Here is a 17114-nt window from a genome sequence, read left to right as displayed (position 1 = left end):
AAAAAGGAAACTTGGCCGCCACTTTTGGCCAACCAATGAAGACAACTATTGCCGTCGACAAACACGTATGTATTGAAAATGTTTTGATATTTATTTATTTTTTTCCTTTTAACCCTATACTTTTCACATTTTAGAAATTTGTCACAATTTTTTTTTTCATTTATAACCCGAACACTATTTTCCTTTCAACTTTGGTCTTCTATGTTTTTCATCTTTTTACAAATTTTATGTTTAACGATTTGGTTTAATTTTTGCGAGTTAACACACTGTAATGTACGTGTGTGCTTTAATGTTTTTACATCTTTTGTTCCCCGTTTAACAGCCGTGTCACAATGCATGGGTCCTAAGTCGACTTAGTTATTTGTTTCTATGTTTTACGTTCTGGTCTAATTTTTTAATGTTAACACGCCGCAACGGCCATGCGTGATTGAACATTTTTACTACTAGAGCGCCACCACAAAGCGAGGGTCCAACGGCTCCTTCAATACAGGGGTTCGATAAAACGTTTTAACGTTCCTTTTTTCGTTGTTCTACACCGTCTGTCGCAACCACCCGGGAGAGAGCGAGGGCTTTACACTGGTATGTTGATTACATGGGTTGTGCATTGGCATATTGTACATTGTGCTTTGTTAATGTTTTTTGCCAACATCACCCGTTTTTAGCCCTCAACTTTATTAATGACATGTTTAGCCCTTAAATTATTGGGTTATTGGATTTTATCACCCCAACTATCGGCCTTTGGCCGTTGCCACTCGCAACTAACATTTTGACACCTGGCACCCCCAACTTGACTTTTTGTTTGCAATGGCACCACCCAATTAAATCTCCACTAACTGGGTTTGTTTTTTGTCCGACGTGGCACAGGTTTGCTGAGTTGGAGATGATTACGTGGCGATGATGTGTATGTAAACCTCATCTCCTTCTTTATAACACAATCAAGTCCAATAAAAACCCTAATTTCCTCACAATCATCTGGGTTCTCATCGATTCATGGCCTTTGAAGCATATGTGCAAATCGATTCATGGCCAATTGAAGCATAGGTTCTAATTGACATAAGTTCCTCTTCTAATTCGTCATGGAGTGTGAACCGAACCCTAAATTATTCAAGGCCGATTTGGATGGAAACTTGTATTGTTATCATGAAATTGTGGCTGTTCTTCGCATGGCTGGTCCAAAAAGTGTTCGACATGGTGATCAATTTTATGGTTGCCCTCAATGGCCTGTAAGTTGTTTAATTATGTATTGAACTTAATTTCTTTTTGAAACCGAAGTGGGAATATTGGTTTGTAGTTATCCCATTGCAAGTTCTTTATGTTGAAACAAGATTTCGACAAATTTTTCGAAGCTCATTCAAACTGTAGTTCAAGTCCAGAAAGTTACGAAGAGTTGAAGAATGAGAATTTGCAATTGCAAAACAAGTTGTTACTAGAAGAGAACAAGACTGAAAAGACAAATTTGTGGTAAAAAGTCTATGTGGAAGCAACCATTTGTGTTTACTATGTTTTTTTTGTCATTGCCAAGCAACCATTTGTGTTTACTATGTTTTTTTGTCATTGCCATATGGATGTACATGTTGAAGTAGTGATTTAATTTGGTTGTATGATATTGAACTTACAATTGAAAACCAGAATTCCATTGTTGCATTGACAGTGTGCCATTGACAATTGTTTGTGTTGAGCATGTTTTTTGCCATTGACAGTTGTTGTGTTGACCCATGTACAATGGTGGTTTGTATTGACCCATTTGCAGCAGTGGGTAACCAAACTCATGTGCAGCAGTGGTTTGTAATGACCCATTTGCAGCAGTGGGTAATAACCAAAACCAAACTGTTTAGTGACCAAAACCAAACTGTTTAATGACCAAAACCAAACTGTTTAACGACGAAAACCAAGCTGCCATTGACAGATCTAACCAAACTGTTTCGCGAGGACATTAACATTTGTCACGACATAGGAAGCATCCAAACCATAAGCATTTTTTCGTCGATTTACGACTCGAGACACAAAAGCACTCTAGGTAAAACGTGGCCAAGAGTGTGGCTGCCTGAAACCGATTAGATTTAACCTTTTGTTCCGCGGTTTAGGTATATAGTTGATTAATGGTGCTTAAGTCTCACCCTATTCGTCACATGATCTATACGTCATTCCTTAGTTTTGGTTCTACATAACAGTACATGTATTTTCCCCAAGTTTAGAAAACAAGAAAATGTTTAAAAGTGGGGACATGAACTCACTGATTTGCGTCTCCTGCGTCGAAACTTCACCGGGGCTGTGAATTCAGGATCTTGATTGATTCCTTCTCCGTTGAATGCGTACGAACACTTGAAATGTGCAGAATCCAATCACGTGTGTGGTTGAAACACGAAGACGTAATTATAATATGTTTTCTATTACTGATTTGACTGTACAATAACACGAAAACAAACGAGCAGAGCTTCGCCTCAAAGTTGCTCCAAAGGTTACAAATGACCAAGACCTCTCTACTATATATAGGCAAATGGCTTCCTACGAAGCCTGATGTGGTGCCTTCGTACGAAGCTGTTGGCTTCGTACGAAGCTACCTTAGCTTCATTTCAAGCACTCTTCAATTCAACACCATTCTTGTCTCATTTGTTTCAGCTACGATACGCGATTGTCGTAAGCGATAGACATATGCACCCACAGACTCCCCCTTGGATATTGCTGTAGTCATTCTCATAGATTTTTATCTCTCTCTGAGTCTTTTAGAAATGTTAACATTGTCAGCAACCACAGACTCCCCAAACTCTAACAGGCTCCCATTAGATCTGCTTATAACTTCAACGTCAGCTCTTCCTATCGTTTGATTCTTTCTTCAGGCTCCCCCTTTCATTAAGCTTCCGTGCTTTAGGATCGACACCTGGTTCTACAAGCTCCTCTAGAATCGTTACCTGGCTCTTTGAATGCAAGCACCCCCTTGCTTTGAGCTCATCTTCAGACTCCCCCCTTAACTTCAGCTATCAGGATCGTAGTCTGGCTCTTTCAACTGAAAAATGTCAAACCATTTGTAAGATATTTGACAGTTTAAGCTGGAGCATTTCAAATATGTAATTGCACAGGACATCGTTTGTTCACAGAAATCTGGAGTTTATATTTAACAGAGAAAGCATTTTGGTTTTCTAGAATCAATGACCTGGCTCAAAATGTCAAATTATGACATTTGAAGTTCAATATATCCTAGGATTAAGAACCTGGCTCTATTGCACAAATGTAACAATATGTATTTATCCAGAATTGCCCGACTCTATTCCCCCTATCAAATGACTTTAAAAATTTGACATTTTAAGCACCCAAAACCTTACAATTTGTCATCAAAGTCCAACTTAATGACCTGGGAGATCTTCACAAACTGTTTTTGAAAATTTTCAAATAAAAACTCAAGTCTCAAATTAATGAACTTGTTTATTTTCAGAAACACGTTCAGCATACTTAGACTTTGAAACTCAGCTCTCAGACATCAGTTGTTGAAAATAAAGTAGAACCAATTTTTTTTTAAATATCAAGCAGTAAAGAAATATTTACAGACAATATTTTTGTTTGAGTTCGTGTCAGAGGATCATATCAGTTTATGACAAATCACTGGCACCGTTGAACTTTAAACACTTTAAGTTCTAAACGATTCACTTACATTGTCAGTATACTGATCCACTTAAATTTTCACACAAAGTTCAACTGATTCAAGATACGAAATTTAGTGTCTTAAGAACTAACTTATTCGTGTGTTCCACCTCAGAATATACTCCCGTATCAAGATTCCCTAGATTCAGTCTTACAGGTGAATATACTATATTGATATCTGTTCTTTGGGTTAGTGCGAGACCTTGAGAGCTCAGGTATGAACTACAGTTCAATCAAAGAGTTGGAGGCTCGACTTTGAGGTGTGACCCACTTAGGATCTTCTTTACAACTGCAGTTGATATATATCTTTCGATATTTTTTGTGCAGAGGGAAAGCTTTTTAAAGCGCATAAAGTATTATACGAGGTCTAGGCCATTGTTGACGCAAAATCAGAAGACCGGGTATAGTACCCCAGATATCAAACAGTATAAAAACCTAGTATCTCAGAATCAGGCAATCTCTCAAACAAGATTTCAGGGGTTACCCATATATCTGAGAGATGTTCCCCACGAGATAAGTAAGCTATTGATATTTAGGTTTATATCTCGAAATCAATATACTAAATGTGTAAAAACCTACTGGCATATCATCAGTGAGACCGTTTATCACATTTTGACTTTCCATTTCTTTAGCGTACTGTGATTGTCTACTGATGTACTATCATTTCCTCCTTTTACACAAAAACTCATTTTTTTTAATTTTCTCATGTTTTTATCTTTTTCAAATTTTCAAATGTTTTTATATTTTCAAAATTCTTACTCCCCCTAAAATTCAAAAATTTAAGAAAATTTGATAACCGATGTAGATAACTTTGTCTCGCCATCCATTTTCTGCATCTGATGCTCTGTTAAAGCATATAATGTCACACCCCGGCCGCGTATAACATGCAACCGCGGCGGAAACACCGGGGAGTGTTGGGACAGAATTAATTGTTTCATAACCATGGAAACCAAAGTCACATTTTATTTATTTAACAAGCGTAATACATTGTCTTAAACAGGAAAACAAAGAGTTCGCGACAAAATTAAACTAGTCTATCTTCATTTTTTAGTCTCTAAGGCACAGGTCCGCCCTAGTGTCATGATCATCATCCTATGGAACAGCTCCAGAAAACACATGTGAAAGTAGGTACGTCAGCATAAAAATGCCTGTGAGATACATAGGTTTTGTGAAAATGGGATTCATGACTTGAGTTTAAAGAAATGTTTAATAACAGTCAGTCATGAACCTTGTAATTTGTCTTGCTTTGTAAACAATTTGAAAAACGATAATATCAGATGATATGTATAGATAAGTGTAAGGTTAAACGAGTAACCAAGTAAAATGAGTTGAATAAGATAAGTTGTTTGTAGAGCAATGTGTTGTAAAAAGTATGTTATTTGTATAAAACGTAGTATGTCTAAACTGAAATGATTTAGATAACGCTACGATATGTAATATTATACAAGCATTTATATATAGGAAGTACCAACGGCGTATCCACCATGTTTGTATCATATTACATACGCCACGTTACTCAAACCATTTACCCAAACCAACCACCATGTAATTTGTTCATGTATAAATTAATTGTCAAGTGTCATTGTGTAAACCACATCAAAATGTCTATGTTCAATGTAAACCACCAAATGTGTATAACAATGTCAAAATGTTTTGTTTAACGTAGATCATGTAATGTGTACCCAAAATATATCATGTATGGTAAGTGAAATGTATCAACTAAACCATATGTAAAATGCACAAAACAAGGTGTTGAAGTAAAACATGGTTTAAATCAACGTTATGTTTTGTGGAACAATGCATGCTCTACTGATATAAACATTTATGTGGTATTGTGAAAATGCATACATCCAAGCCTTGAGACTGTGGCGAGAAACCCTTAAACAAATTAAAGGTTTATCTAAGTTATGTATATCGAATTCGGTCATTCCTTCCAATCCAAACAAACCCAGGATTTCAGGAACGGGAGTTGTCAATTCCTATGGTACCACTACCTACTAACGAATGGCGTAATCAATGTTAATGAATGTATTGTTCCATGTTAAACAAACCAAATGTCATACCAAAATGTAGGCATGTGATGAATAATTGTGCTAAGTATGCACACAATGGGCATAAATAGCATGAAATGCAATGTGAAACAATGTACTAAGTACGCACACAATGGGCATACATAGCATGAAATGTAATGTAAAGCAATGTACTAAGTACGCACACAATGGGCATACATAGCATGAAATGTAATGTAAAGCAATGTACTAAGTACGCACACAATGGGCATACATAGCATGAAATGTAATGTAAAGCAATGTACTAAGTACACACACAATGGGCATACATAGCATGAAATGTAATGTAAAGCAATGTACTAAGTACGCACACAATGGGCATACATAGCATGAAATGTAATGAAAAGCAATGTACTAAGTACGCACACAATGGGCCATGAAATGTAATGAAATCATGTACTATAATGTACTAACGAACATAGCCGGTATATGATGTGAAAACATGGAAAACATGAAAGTAACAAGTAGGCACATGTGTTTCACCCCAAAACAGTTTGGTAAACAGTAAAAGAGGGGTTCAATGTACTCACATTGACTCCTCGAAAACATGTAAAAGATGGGGTTCTATGTACTCACCTGAGATTGCTTTGAAGTTCTTGTGTAATAAACACACAATGCTAGAGATCACGGAATATCAAACAGCACCTAATAGGTAGCTATGTTAATATACCGGACCAAAATCGGAAGGATCGGATAGTATGCGGGTTCGTAAACCAAACGAGTATGGAGACTCGTGAAATATGGTTTAACAAAGCCTACATACTAAAATGAAACCTAACCTAAGTGCTTACGATCCATTACGACCCGTTTAGATAGCTTATGCTACCTTAACGCGTCGTTCACGTAGAACGCGTTTGGAACGCCTAACATCGTGACCACAAGGTATAACCTCGGAAGGTTATAGCTATGGTCACCTAATGTGTTTGGTTGGATCCTAATGATCGACCAAATGGGTCGGGTTCGAAAGTATAAGCGATTGTTTAGATCGCTTACCTTACGACCCTATATATGCACTAAACTAAAAGTGACGAGCTAAGCATGTTAGGACATGCTTAACTAAGTTTAGAAAACAGGGTTGGCATCAAAACAAACGGCTTTGATGCTCACGAGTAGTTTGGTTACAAAATACGCAAGAATGCGCATTTTGGCCGAAACTACGACTCGTCACTGAGCCTAGTTAACGTGGTAATCAGTAGGTATAGTCGCCATGGACTATAACCATCGTGATCACGCTCACGTTATGAAGTTCCAATGAACTTCGTGTTGACCATAAGCTGGCCAACGCAGAAAGTCAAACAAAATTTGACTTTAGCACTAGAAAACGATTAAAAGAACGAAAGAACACTTACGAAGGGTCCCCGAATGCTAATCTAGATCAAAATGGCTCAGGTATGAAACAAAGGTTCCAACTTAGAGCTTTAGATCAGATTTTTGTGGGTTTTAACCAAAAGGGGGGGGGGTATTTATAGGAAAAGTAAAGCCGTTAGGATCGTTTCTTGAATATCGTGCCACGATCTTAAGCGTACACTTGTCAAGATGTTGTGGTGGCTTAATGTGACCTTATCTCTATAGATTGTGAAAGGGCATTGCCTTTTGGAGTGTTTGAAAGGCCAAGTTTTGCAAGAAAAACAAAGTTTCTGCAACTGTAGGGGCCATGCGGCCCGCATCAGGATCAGACAAAACTCAGGCGGGCCGCCTGGTTATGTCTGATCTGCACCAACTTTCAGAATTGGCAGTTTTGGTCCCTGTTGCATGTTTAAGCCATTTCTGACACTTCTAAGGCCCGTAAAGCCAATTTTAAGGCCCTAAAATGATGCCTAAACATTGTGGACATGAAACATGCTCAAAAATATGTCAGATGCTGGTTTGTTGGCCGTACGATTGCGATGTTCGGTTAATTACGACGGAATGCGCATAAGCGCGAAAAATGATCCAAATTGCGCGACGAATTGATTTTTCTCATGCCAAACACTAAGGCATAATATTAGGATGCTTACATAAATTTTTGGATGTCCGGATGTATTCAGAACGTAAGTTATGCGCGAAAGTGCAAACTTGTGCACTTTTTGACACTTTTAGCCCCTGAATGATCCAAAAGTTTGTTTTAGCATACCAAACCCCTCAAAGCCTATTTCTAAGCTATGTAAAGGATATTTATGGTATGTTTAACTTATGGACATGTTCCGGAATGTTTGTTATAGTTCAAATTGACATACTTTCGCAGTTTGTCAAGTTTAGTCCCTGTAAGCGAATTAACTTGTTTTTGCCATACCAAAGCCTTCAAAACTTATTTCTAAGTTATGTAAAGGTTATTTAAGGTATGTTGAGTATATGTTGATGTTCCGGAGTATTTGTCGCATTAAACTGAGTACGTTTACGCACCAGTTTGCGTATAATTCTCCAGAAAGTGATGTAGAGTTTGAAATTGAACAAAAGTCAAAACATAAAAAATGTAAAACACAACCAAACAAACATTGGGATCAAATAACATTGTTTTATTGATAATAGAACTGTTCATAATGATTACAAGCACAAATGTTACATATAACATGTAAAGCAGAGAGTACCCCCATGATTTACAAAACATTAATTTTTAACAATGTTACAACCATTTTCAACTGTGAAATAATCATGTTTGTTCAGCCGTGAGGGTTTTGGCATATTCAATCAACATATTTTTGTAAAATTTTGGATTTTTGACGAAATTTAAAAACAAACATATTTTTTTTTTCATTTTTCAAATTTTGACAAAATAAAAACATATTGTTGGTTTTTAAATTTTTCAAATTTTTAGGGGTTTTAATATGGTTTATTTATGTACAGAAACAAACAAACTCCCTGATTTCAGATGCAGGGACCTGCAACCTCCTCTCGTGCCAGGCTGCTCCTATGTTCATTCCGACATTCATCCATCTTCGGAAGCACCTGCACATTCAAATAATTCGATCATTTGAACAAGGCAACCCAAGTCTGTTTGGACTCAGGTAACTGGATATAAATCTTTCTAGGTAGAACTGGATAGTTTCGTTCATTGTTCTCAAGAACATTCTCTTTAATCTTTTCATCATCAGAAATTTTTTGTTGTTTGACCACCCAGATTTGACCTTTTGAAACAATCCTTTTATAAAATCTTGATTCATTTTACTGTTTTGATTTTGAACAACTTTTGGTTTCCAAAACTGGTTTGGTTTTGTTGCATCAACCGTTGTTTTCCAACTTTGTGTTATTCTAAATCTGGGTGTCACTTGTTTCCAAGTTTACTGTGATTTAGTCTTTGATATTTTCGGCTTCCAAGTTTGTTTTGATTCAAAATTGGTTGATTTCTGATTCACACTATCAGACTTCTTTTTCTCAATACCAACAGGTTTAAGATTTGGACACTTACGACTAAGATGTCCAATTTGATCACATTTAAAACATGTTCTCTTGGAAACATCTTTGACCTGTTGTTGTTGTTGTTGTTTCTTTTGAGCATAGAACTCTTCATTAGACTGTCGTCTAAATTGGAGTTCTTTCTCTTCTACAGAACTTGTTCCATGAACAAAGTTCGTCTTTTTCTGATAATTTTTCTTTTCAAAATGTTCTGATTATGTTTCTTCTTATAACCCAACCCAGCCTTCATGTTCTTTTTCTTGTAACTAGGTTTGTTATAAAAAGATTTATTGCTCTTTCCAACAAATTTTGAAATTTCAGATTTTTCAATTTCTACCAATTTAAACACTTTATCAATCTTTTCTGAAATCACAATCTGGATCGGGACTTCAACATCTGAGAATAACTTGTCCGATCTAATCATGGTATAAGCCAATCCTATCGGATCATCATTCGCATTTTTGTCGGATTTTGAATTTTTAAGATAACTTTCATGAAAACTACCCTCATTTTCATCATGTGACTCAGACTTATCTGTTTCGTAGACTCCTCTGACAATACGCTTTCAACAACCTTACCTACCACCTCTGAATCACTGAGATCATCAGATTTAGTGTAAGTCACATCGATGTTGTCAGGTAATTGGTCAACCATGTTTATAGCTTTTTCCACCTTTTCGCCACCATAGAATGTGTAATTATCCTCCAACGGTGGTGAAACCTGATGGTATTCTGACCCAATTCCCTTTTTGTTCTTTTCAGACTCTTTACCATCCGGTGTGATGTTGAAAATACGTTCCAGAATATTTGAAGAAGCATGATAATTTTGAAGTTTGTTAACCAATTTTTCTTTTTCAGCCAGTTCTTGTTTAAGTTTAGCCACTTCCTCAATATAGTTATTTAAAACCTTTTGCTTTCCTTCATATCTGGCTTCAAGAAACTTAGTTGTTTCTTGACATGCTGACAATCTATTATCCAGACTTGTGACTTTACTTTTCAAAATTTCATAAGCTTCCTTTACTGTATGATATGACAATTTCATTCCATCATATTTTTTTGCAACTCTTGAATAGTTTTATCTTTTGTAATACATTCGTTGCACTCAGCTAAACACTTTTGTTTTAAAACTTCGTTTCCCTTTTGAAGATTTTCACATTTCTGTGTTAGCTCTTTTTCTTTTTCTTTCAAAAACCTTTCATTTTCTAACATTTCGTTACATTTTTCTTTGAAAATCTTTTAAATTTTAGTAAATTCAATATCTCTGGATCTTAGATTGTTATCCTTTTCAGTACAAGCCTTGCACGTTTCCATGCATTTCTTGCACTGTTCATCAGTTTTATGATCAGATTGATTTAATGTTTCAGAAGATTTAGATTGAGTTTTTACCTCAGTGTTTGGCACCTTGGCTTCTTTTGCCGTCTTTTCTTGATCTACCATCACTTGCTGTTTCTCTACAACAGCTTCATCAACCTGCTTCCCCAGCTTTTCATCAACCACTTTTTCTTTCTTTACCTCCTTCACCAATTTCTGACTCTCAACAACAATTTCCTCCACTGTCTTCTTCTTCTTCTTCTTCTTCTTCTTCTTCTTCTCTAAGCTCGCATGGATCACCTTGTTTATTCGTTCCTCGACTTTTTCTCTATAACGTGGAATTTCTCTAAGCCCTCGACATCAAACCCCAATAGTTGGAATTGCAGCAACTAATGCGTCAAAATCTACCTCATCAGGATCAACTGTCGAGTTTCCTCTAGGATCCACTTAACACTCTAAATCAACATCCCATCTATTTGCCTGTCTTGCTTCTTTGTAAGCATCATATACATAACTCAAATAACAATGTGCCTCTTCTTCCTCTCGGCTTCTTTTGATCTCAGCAACCAACGACCATTTCTCTTTTCTCTCATCTTTAATATAATTGTTCCAATTGAAACCTTCAACTTCTTGAATTTTCCATTTGTTTTCATCTTGAAACATACTGAGTCCACTACTCTCATCATGAATTGTTAACATTGCTTGTTGTTGTTTCTTCTCTTTAGATGATCCTTCCTCAATCTGCTTTCTTGACGGTTGCTCGTTATTGCAATGATAGATAGCCTTTTTGTAGTAGTCACCGTGAAAAGGATTCACACTATCATATGCTTGACGGTTGGAGCATTCTCTCTTGAAGTGTCCCTTTTGCTTGCACTTGAAACAAGTAACTTTTAATTTATCAAATCCCAGCTTCATATCGTGACCTTCCAGACATTTTCTACATGTAATCTCCATAAACCGTTGTGCTCTCCTGATGACACTCGCCATGCACCAGCGAATATCTATAAGTTCTATCTCTCTGGGTCGACCTAATCGTAGTCTTCCTTTGTCATGTTTGGATTACCTATCTTTCCGGCGATCAGACCTTCATAAGACTCCAAAACTGTAACACCTTGTAAAAATCACGTCCAATGATGTGTTGACACGTGTACTAAACCCTAGTAAAGTCAAACGTTGACTATGAGGGACTAATTTGCGAAAAATCAAAAACTTTGAATGCGAAATGACTAAAAGTGTCAACATGCTTAAACTAAGCCTCTGAATGACATTACACGGAATTCGTATTTACAAATGAGCCACTTGTTGGTCGAGAGGAGCCGTTTGCATAATTATTTGAAAGTTTGCGCGTCGAAGGGTCAAAAGCGTCAACATGTTAATTCTTACCTCTGAGTGACCTTTTAACAAACCGAGAGCTTCATGATGTGTGATTATACTCACGGGAATGCGCAATATTGGCCGTCTAAGGCTTTTATGCCAATAAGTGACGTTACACGCAACTTTGCAAGTTAAAGGGGTTAAAAGCGTCAATATATTTAATTATACCTCTGAATGACCTTTTAACGAACCCGAAGTATTATGAAGTGCAATCATACTCTTGAGAATGCCTATTATGGGCCACCTAGGGCTTTGACGCAATAAAATGATAATACGCGCAAGTTTGCGTGTTAGAGGGACCAAAAGCGTCAACTTTTAAATCTACGCCTTTGGGTGACCATTTAAGCGAACAGGAGCGTCAGAATATTTAAACACATGCTTGGGAATACTCAATATGGGCCACGGAAGGCTTAGATATCGTTAATGTGACAACTCGTATTTCGAACCTGTCTTTGTGTAACGCTATGTGATTATGTGAACTATTACGATTAATGAATGTATGCTATGTTATGTGTTATTATGTATTCGAACCCAACCGCACAACATAAACCCGATCGCACAAGCCCATTCGGGCCTTACTCCTTGTACACGTATCAAGGGCAGCCCAAGTGAGGGTTCGGCCCACTCACCATATACGCATAACACCTAGGGTGTTAGTAACCATCTCACACTTTACCAATACACTTCATACACACAAACCCTAGTGCTCTCTCTCTCTCACGAACCCGACGGCAGCCAAACATCCTCTCCATCGAAGTTTGTGGTGTTCGGATCAATTCTTGCCCTCTCTCCTTCAATCGGACGTGGTTGACCACTAGCAGCTAAACTTGACCTTTCTGTGTATCTGCCGAGCAAACCAAGGTGAGTTCACACTCTTACCAAGGCATGGGATTCCCGGTGGGTTGGGAATGGGTTGAATAATGGGATTGAACAGTTACTCGTACTTACACGGCTACTAGACTATCTACCATCGTCCTCGGGATAAGCAGGGCACTTACGTAAACCCTACGTAAACAAGTACTTACCACTGTCCTCAAGTTACGAAAGGGCACTTACATAAAACCTACGTAAACTCACATATGCTACTGTCTTCTGGGTTAGGAAGGACACTTACGTAAAACCTACGTAAACCCCACGCGTACCACTGTCCTCGGGTAAAGAAGGGCACATACGTAAAGCCTACGTAAACTTCGTACGTACCCCTGTTCTCAGGTTAAGAAGAACACTAATGGTTACAAATAGTCTAGTAAAAATAAGCATGGGAAGCCCCCACTAGTAGTACATGCATACATGGGAAGCCCCCACTAAATGAACATACAATTGACTTAGTTAATAACACATGGTGATGCAACGGACTTACTATTACGAACTTACTTACTGTGAACTCGCTCAACTAGTTGTTGACTCTCTGTTACATGCCTTGCAGGACCTTAGGTATACATGGAGCTTGCACGGGAGGCACAGTCATTGTGGACAAGGATCATGGATGTTTTGTTAAACACTTATGACAGTTGAAAACTTAATAATTACATTGGATTTTATGCTATGCTTCCACTACTTAAACTATGTCACTTGAACACCTTTCATATTGTGGGTTGATATACACTTATGTTTATTATTACTTATTATGTTCGATATGATTGGTGGCTTGATCCTGGTCATGTCACGCCTCCAGGCGGTGGTACTCCGCGGGTGGATTTTGGGGGTGTGACAGATTGGTATCAGAGCCATTGGTTATAGAGAACTTGGTTTTAATAAGGGGAAAATGTTTTTATTAAAACCGGACTATAACCAGAACAGTGCTCAACGATCCACAACGACGCCTCGCTCCACGTGCAAGACTCAACATTCTAGGTAATATGGTTTATGTTTATATTGCCTGCTTGCTAGATCACATAGAACTTTGCTTAGGGTATGCTTAGATACACATAACATTATTGCTTGAGAACCTTTTGTGCTTACTCCCCTCTGTCATCGCACTTTTCGCGAACCTCTCTCTCACTTATGTTACTTTTGCTATGAAGATCATGTCTGGACGTATTAACATGACGCAAGCACAGTTGACGGCTCTCACTAACGAACAAGTTGCTGCGGCACTTGCAGCCGCACAAGCAGGAGGTGTATCCTGTAGTCATAACTCACACTAGGATCTTTAGATCCTACACTCCTAAACCAGCTCTTGTGTTTAACTTTGTCCTATTCGTATACAATAGGTCAACCTGTACAGCAACCTGTTTGCACTTTCAAGAACTTCATGGACTGTCGTCCAAGCACGTTTAGTGGCACTGAAGGAGCAGTGGGACTCCTCCATTGGTTTGAGAAGCTCGAGTCAGTATTTGAGATGTGTGAATGCCCTGAGGCTCGCAGGGTGAAATACGCCACTGGTACTTTGGAAGGAATTGCGCTAACTTGGTGGAACGCGCAAGTTCAGATTCTAGGGCTGGCAGCTGCTAACGCCACCCCTTGGAACGATTTTAAGGAACTAATCAAGCGAGAATACTGCACGCGTGATGACATCCACAAGTTGGAGATGGAGCTTTATCATCTGAAAATGACGGGGTTGGAAATCGAAGCTTATACGAAACGGTCAAACGAACTGGCCATCTTGTGTCCAACCATGGTGGACCCTCCAATCAAGCGCATTGAGTTGTACCTCAAGGGTTTAGCATCAGAGATTCAGAGCCATGTGACATCGGCTAACCTTGACAATATCCAAGACATTCAGCATCTTGCTCATTGCCTCACAGATCAGGCAGTGGAACAGAACAAACTGCAAAAACGTATCAGTGCAACTACTACCGCTACCACTTCTACTACTCCTGCTACTCCTAGTGACAACAAGCGGAAATGGGATGGGGATTCCAGCAAAGGTTCAGCTTCAGTTCAGTCTCAGGTTCAGCAGCAAAAGACTGACCACTACCAGAGTCCCAGTCAGCAGTCTTCTGGTAGTCGCGGGCAGAGAAGGTATCAAGGAAATCACCCAAGGTGCAACAATTGCAACAGACACCACAACGGCCAGTGCAATAAGGGACGCTGTCAGAGGTGTCTCAAGATGGGTCATGAGGCCAAGGATTGTAGGAGCCCATGACCTGCGAATCAGTACCAACAACAACCACCAGCTCCTCAAAACCACCAGCAGCAGCAACAACGAGGCAACAGGGGATGCTTTCAGTGTGGTGCTGAAGGCCATTTCAAGCGGGATTGCCCCCAGTTAAACCAGAATCGCAACAACAACAACAATCAGGGCAATGGTAACCACAATGGTGGAAACAACATTGGCAACGACGCTAGGGGCCGTGCATTTGTGCTAGGGCAGGGTGATGCCAGGAATGATCCCAACGTAGTTATGGGTAAGTTTCTTCTTGACGACTTTTATGTTACTGTTTTGTTTGATTTGGGTGCGGATACAAGTTATATGTCACTGAAAGTTAGCCAAATGTTAAAACGTGCACCAACTCCCTTAAACACCAAGCATGTCGTAGAGTTAGCTAACGGTAAAAGTCTAGAGGCCACACACATAGTTCAAGGTTGTAATCTTATCCACGCTGGTCAGACCTTCTCGATCGATCTCATTCCCGTAGATTTGGGTAGTTTCGACATCGTCATTGGAATGGACTGGTTATCCCAACAGCACGCGGAGATCCTATGTAAGGAGAAGATAGTTCGTATTCCCCGTTCTGGTAAAGAACCCCTCGAAGTTCAAGGCGACAAGAGTGGTGCAGTGGTTGGCATCATCTCCTTTCTAAAGGCCCTGAAGTGTTTGCGTATGGGCCACACTGCCATTCTGGCATTTGTTACCGATGCATCAGCAAAAGAAAAGAAATTGGAAGATATTCCAATGTACGCGACTTCCCTCAGGTGTTCCCTGAAGATTTACCTGGTCTACCGCCTCATCGCTAGGTCGAGTTTCAAATCGAGCTAGCACCAGGAGCAGCACCAATAGCACGTGCACCGTATCGCTTAGCTCCATCAGAATTGGAAGAACTATCGAGACAGCTACAAGAACTCTTGGATAAGGGATTTATTCGACCTAGCTCTTCGCCCTGGGGAGCTCTAGTATTATTTGTGAAAAAGAAGGACGGTACCTTCAAGATGTGCATTGATTACCGTGAACTGAACAAGGTGACAGTGAAGAACCGCTACCCTCTTCCATGTATCGATGATTTATTTGACCAGTTGCAAGGGTCGAGCTACTACTCCAAGATAGACCTGAGGTCAGGTTATCATCAGCTGAGAGTCCGGGATGAGGACGTCTCCAAAACAGCTTTCAGAACCCGTTACGGCCACTACGAGTTTCTTGTCATGCCATTCGGGTTGACAAACGCACCGGCAGTCTTTATGGATCTTATGAACAGGGTGTGCAAACCCTACCTGATGTGATTGTTTTCATTGACGATATCCTGATCTACTCCAAGAGTCAGGAGGAACACGAGCAGCATCTACGACTTATCTTGGAACTCCTTCGAAAGGAACAACTGTACACCAAGTTTTCAAAATGTGACTTCTGGCTTCGTGAAGTCCACTTTCTAGGCCATCTGGTAAACAAGGATGGGATCCATGTTGATCCATCCAAAGTAGATTCGATCAGGAACTGGCCTGCACCACGTACACCAACGGAAATACGCCAATTCTTGGGTTTGGCAGGTTATTACAGACGATTCATTAAAGATTTCTCAAAGATTGCACAGCCGCTTACGCTACTGACGCAGAAGGGTGTCACCTACCGTTGGGGCAATACTCAGGAAACAGCTTTCCAACACCTAAAGGATAGGCTCTGCAGCGCACCTATTCTCTCATTGCCAGAGGGCACGGACGATTTTGTGGTCTATTGTGACGCATCGATACAGGGGCTTGGTTGTGTATTGATGCAACGGGATAAAGTTATTGCATACGCTTCGCGCCAACTCAAGGTTCACGAACGGAACTACACGATGCATGATTTAGAGCTAGGAGCTGTTGTTTTTGCACTTAAGATATGGCGACACTACCTGTACGGTACCAAGTGCACCATCTACACCGATCACAGGAGTCTCGAGCATATCTTCAAGCAGAAGGAATTGAACATGCGCCAACGTCGATGGGTTGAACTACTTAACGATTATGAATGTGCCATCAAGTACCATCCAGGCAAAGCCAACGTTGTGGCTGACGCTCTCAGTCGAAAGGACACTCTACCTAGACGCGTGCGAGCACTACAGCTTACTATTCAGTTTGGTCTTCCTGCACAGATACGCGATGCTCAGGTAGAAGCATTGAAACCAGAAAACGTAAGGGCTGAAGCCTTACGTAGCTCAAGGCAACAATTAGAACAGAAGGAAGACGGTGTCTACTATGTAACGGGGCGTATTTGGGT

This window comes from Helianthus annuus, chromosome 16 (assembly GCF_002127325.2).
Source record: "Helianthus annuus cultivar XRQ/B chromosome 16, HanXRQr2.0-SUNRISE, whole genome shotgun sequence".
NCBI classification, from domain to species: Eukaryota; Viridiplantae; Streptophyta; class Magnoliopsida; order Asterales; family Asteraceae; genus Helianthus; species Helianthus annuus.
The sequence above is the reverse complement of the archived record's forward strand: the minus strand, read 5'-3'. Positions refer to the sequence as shown.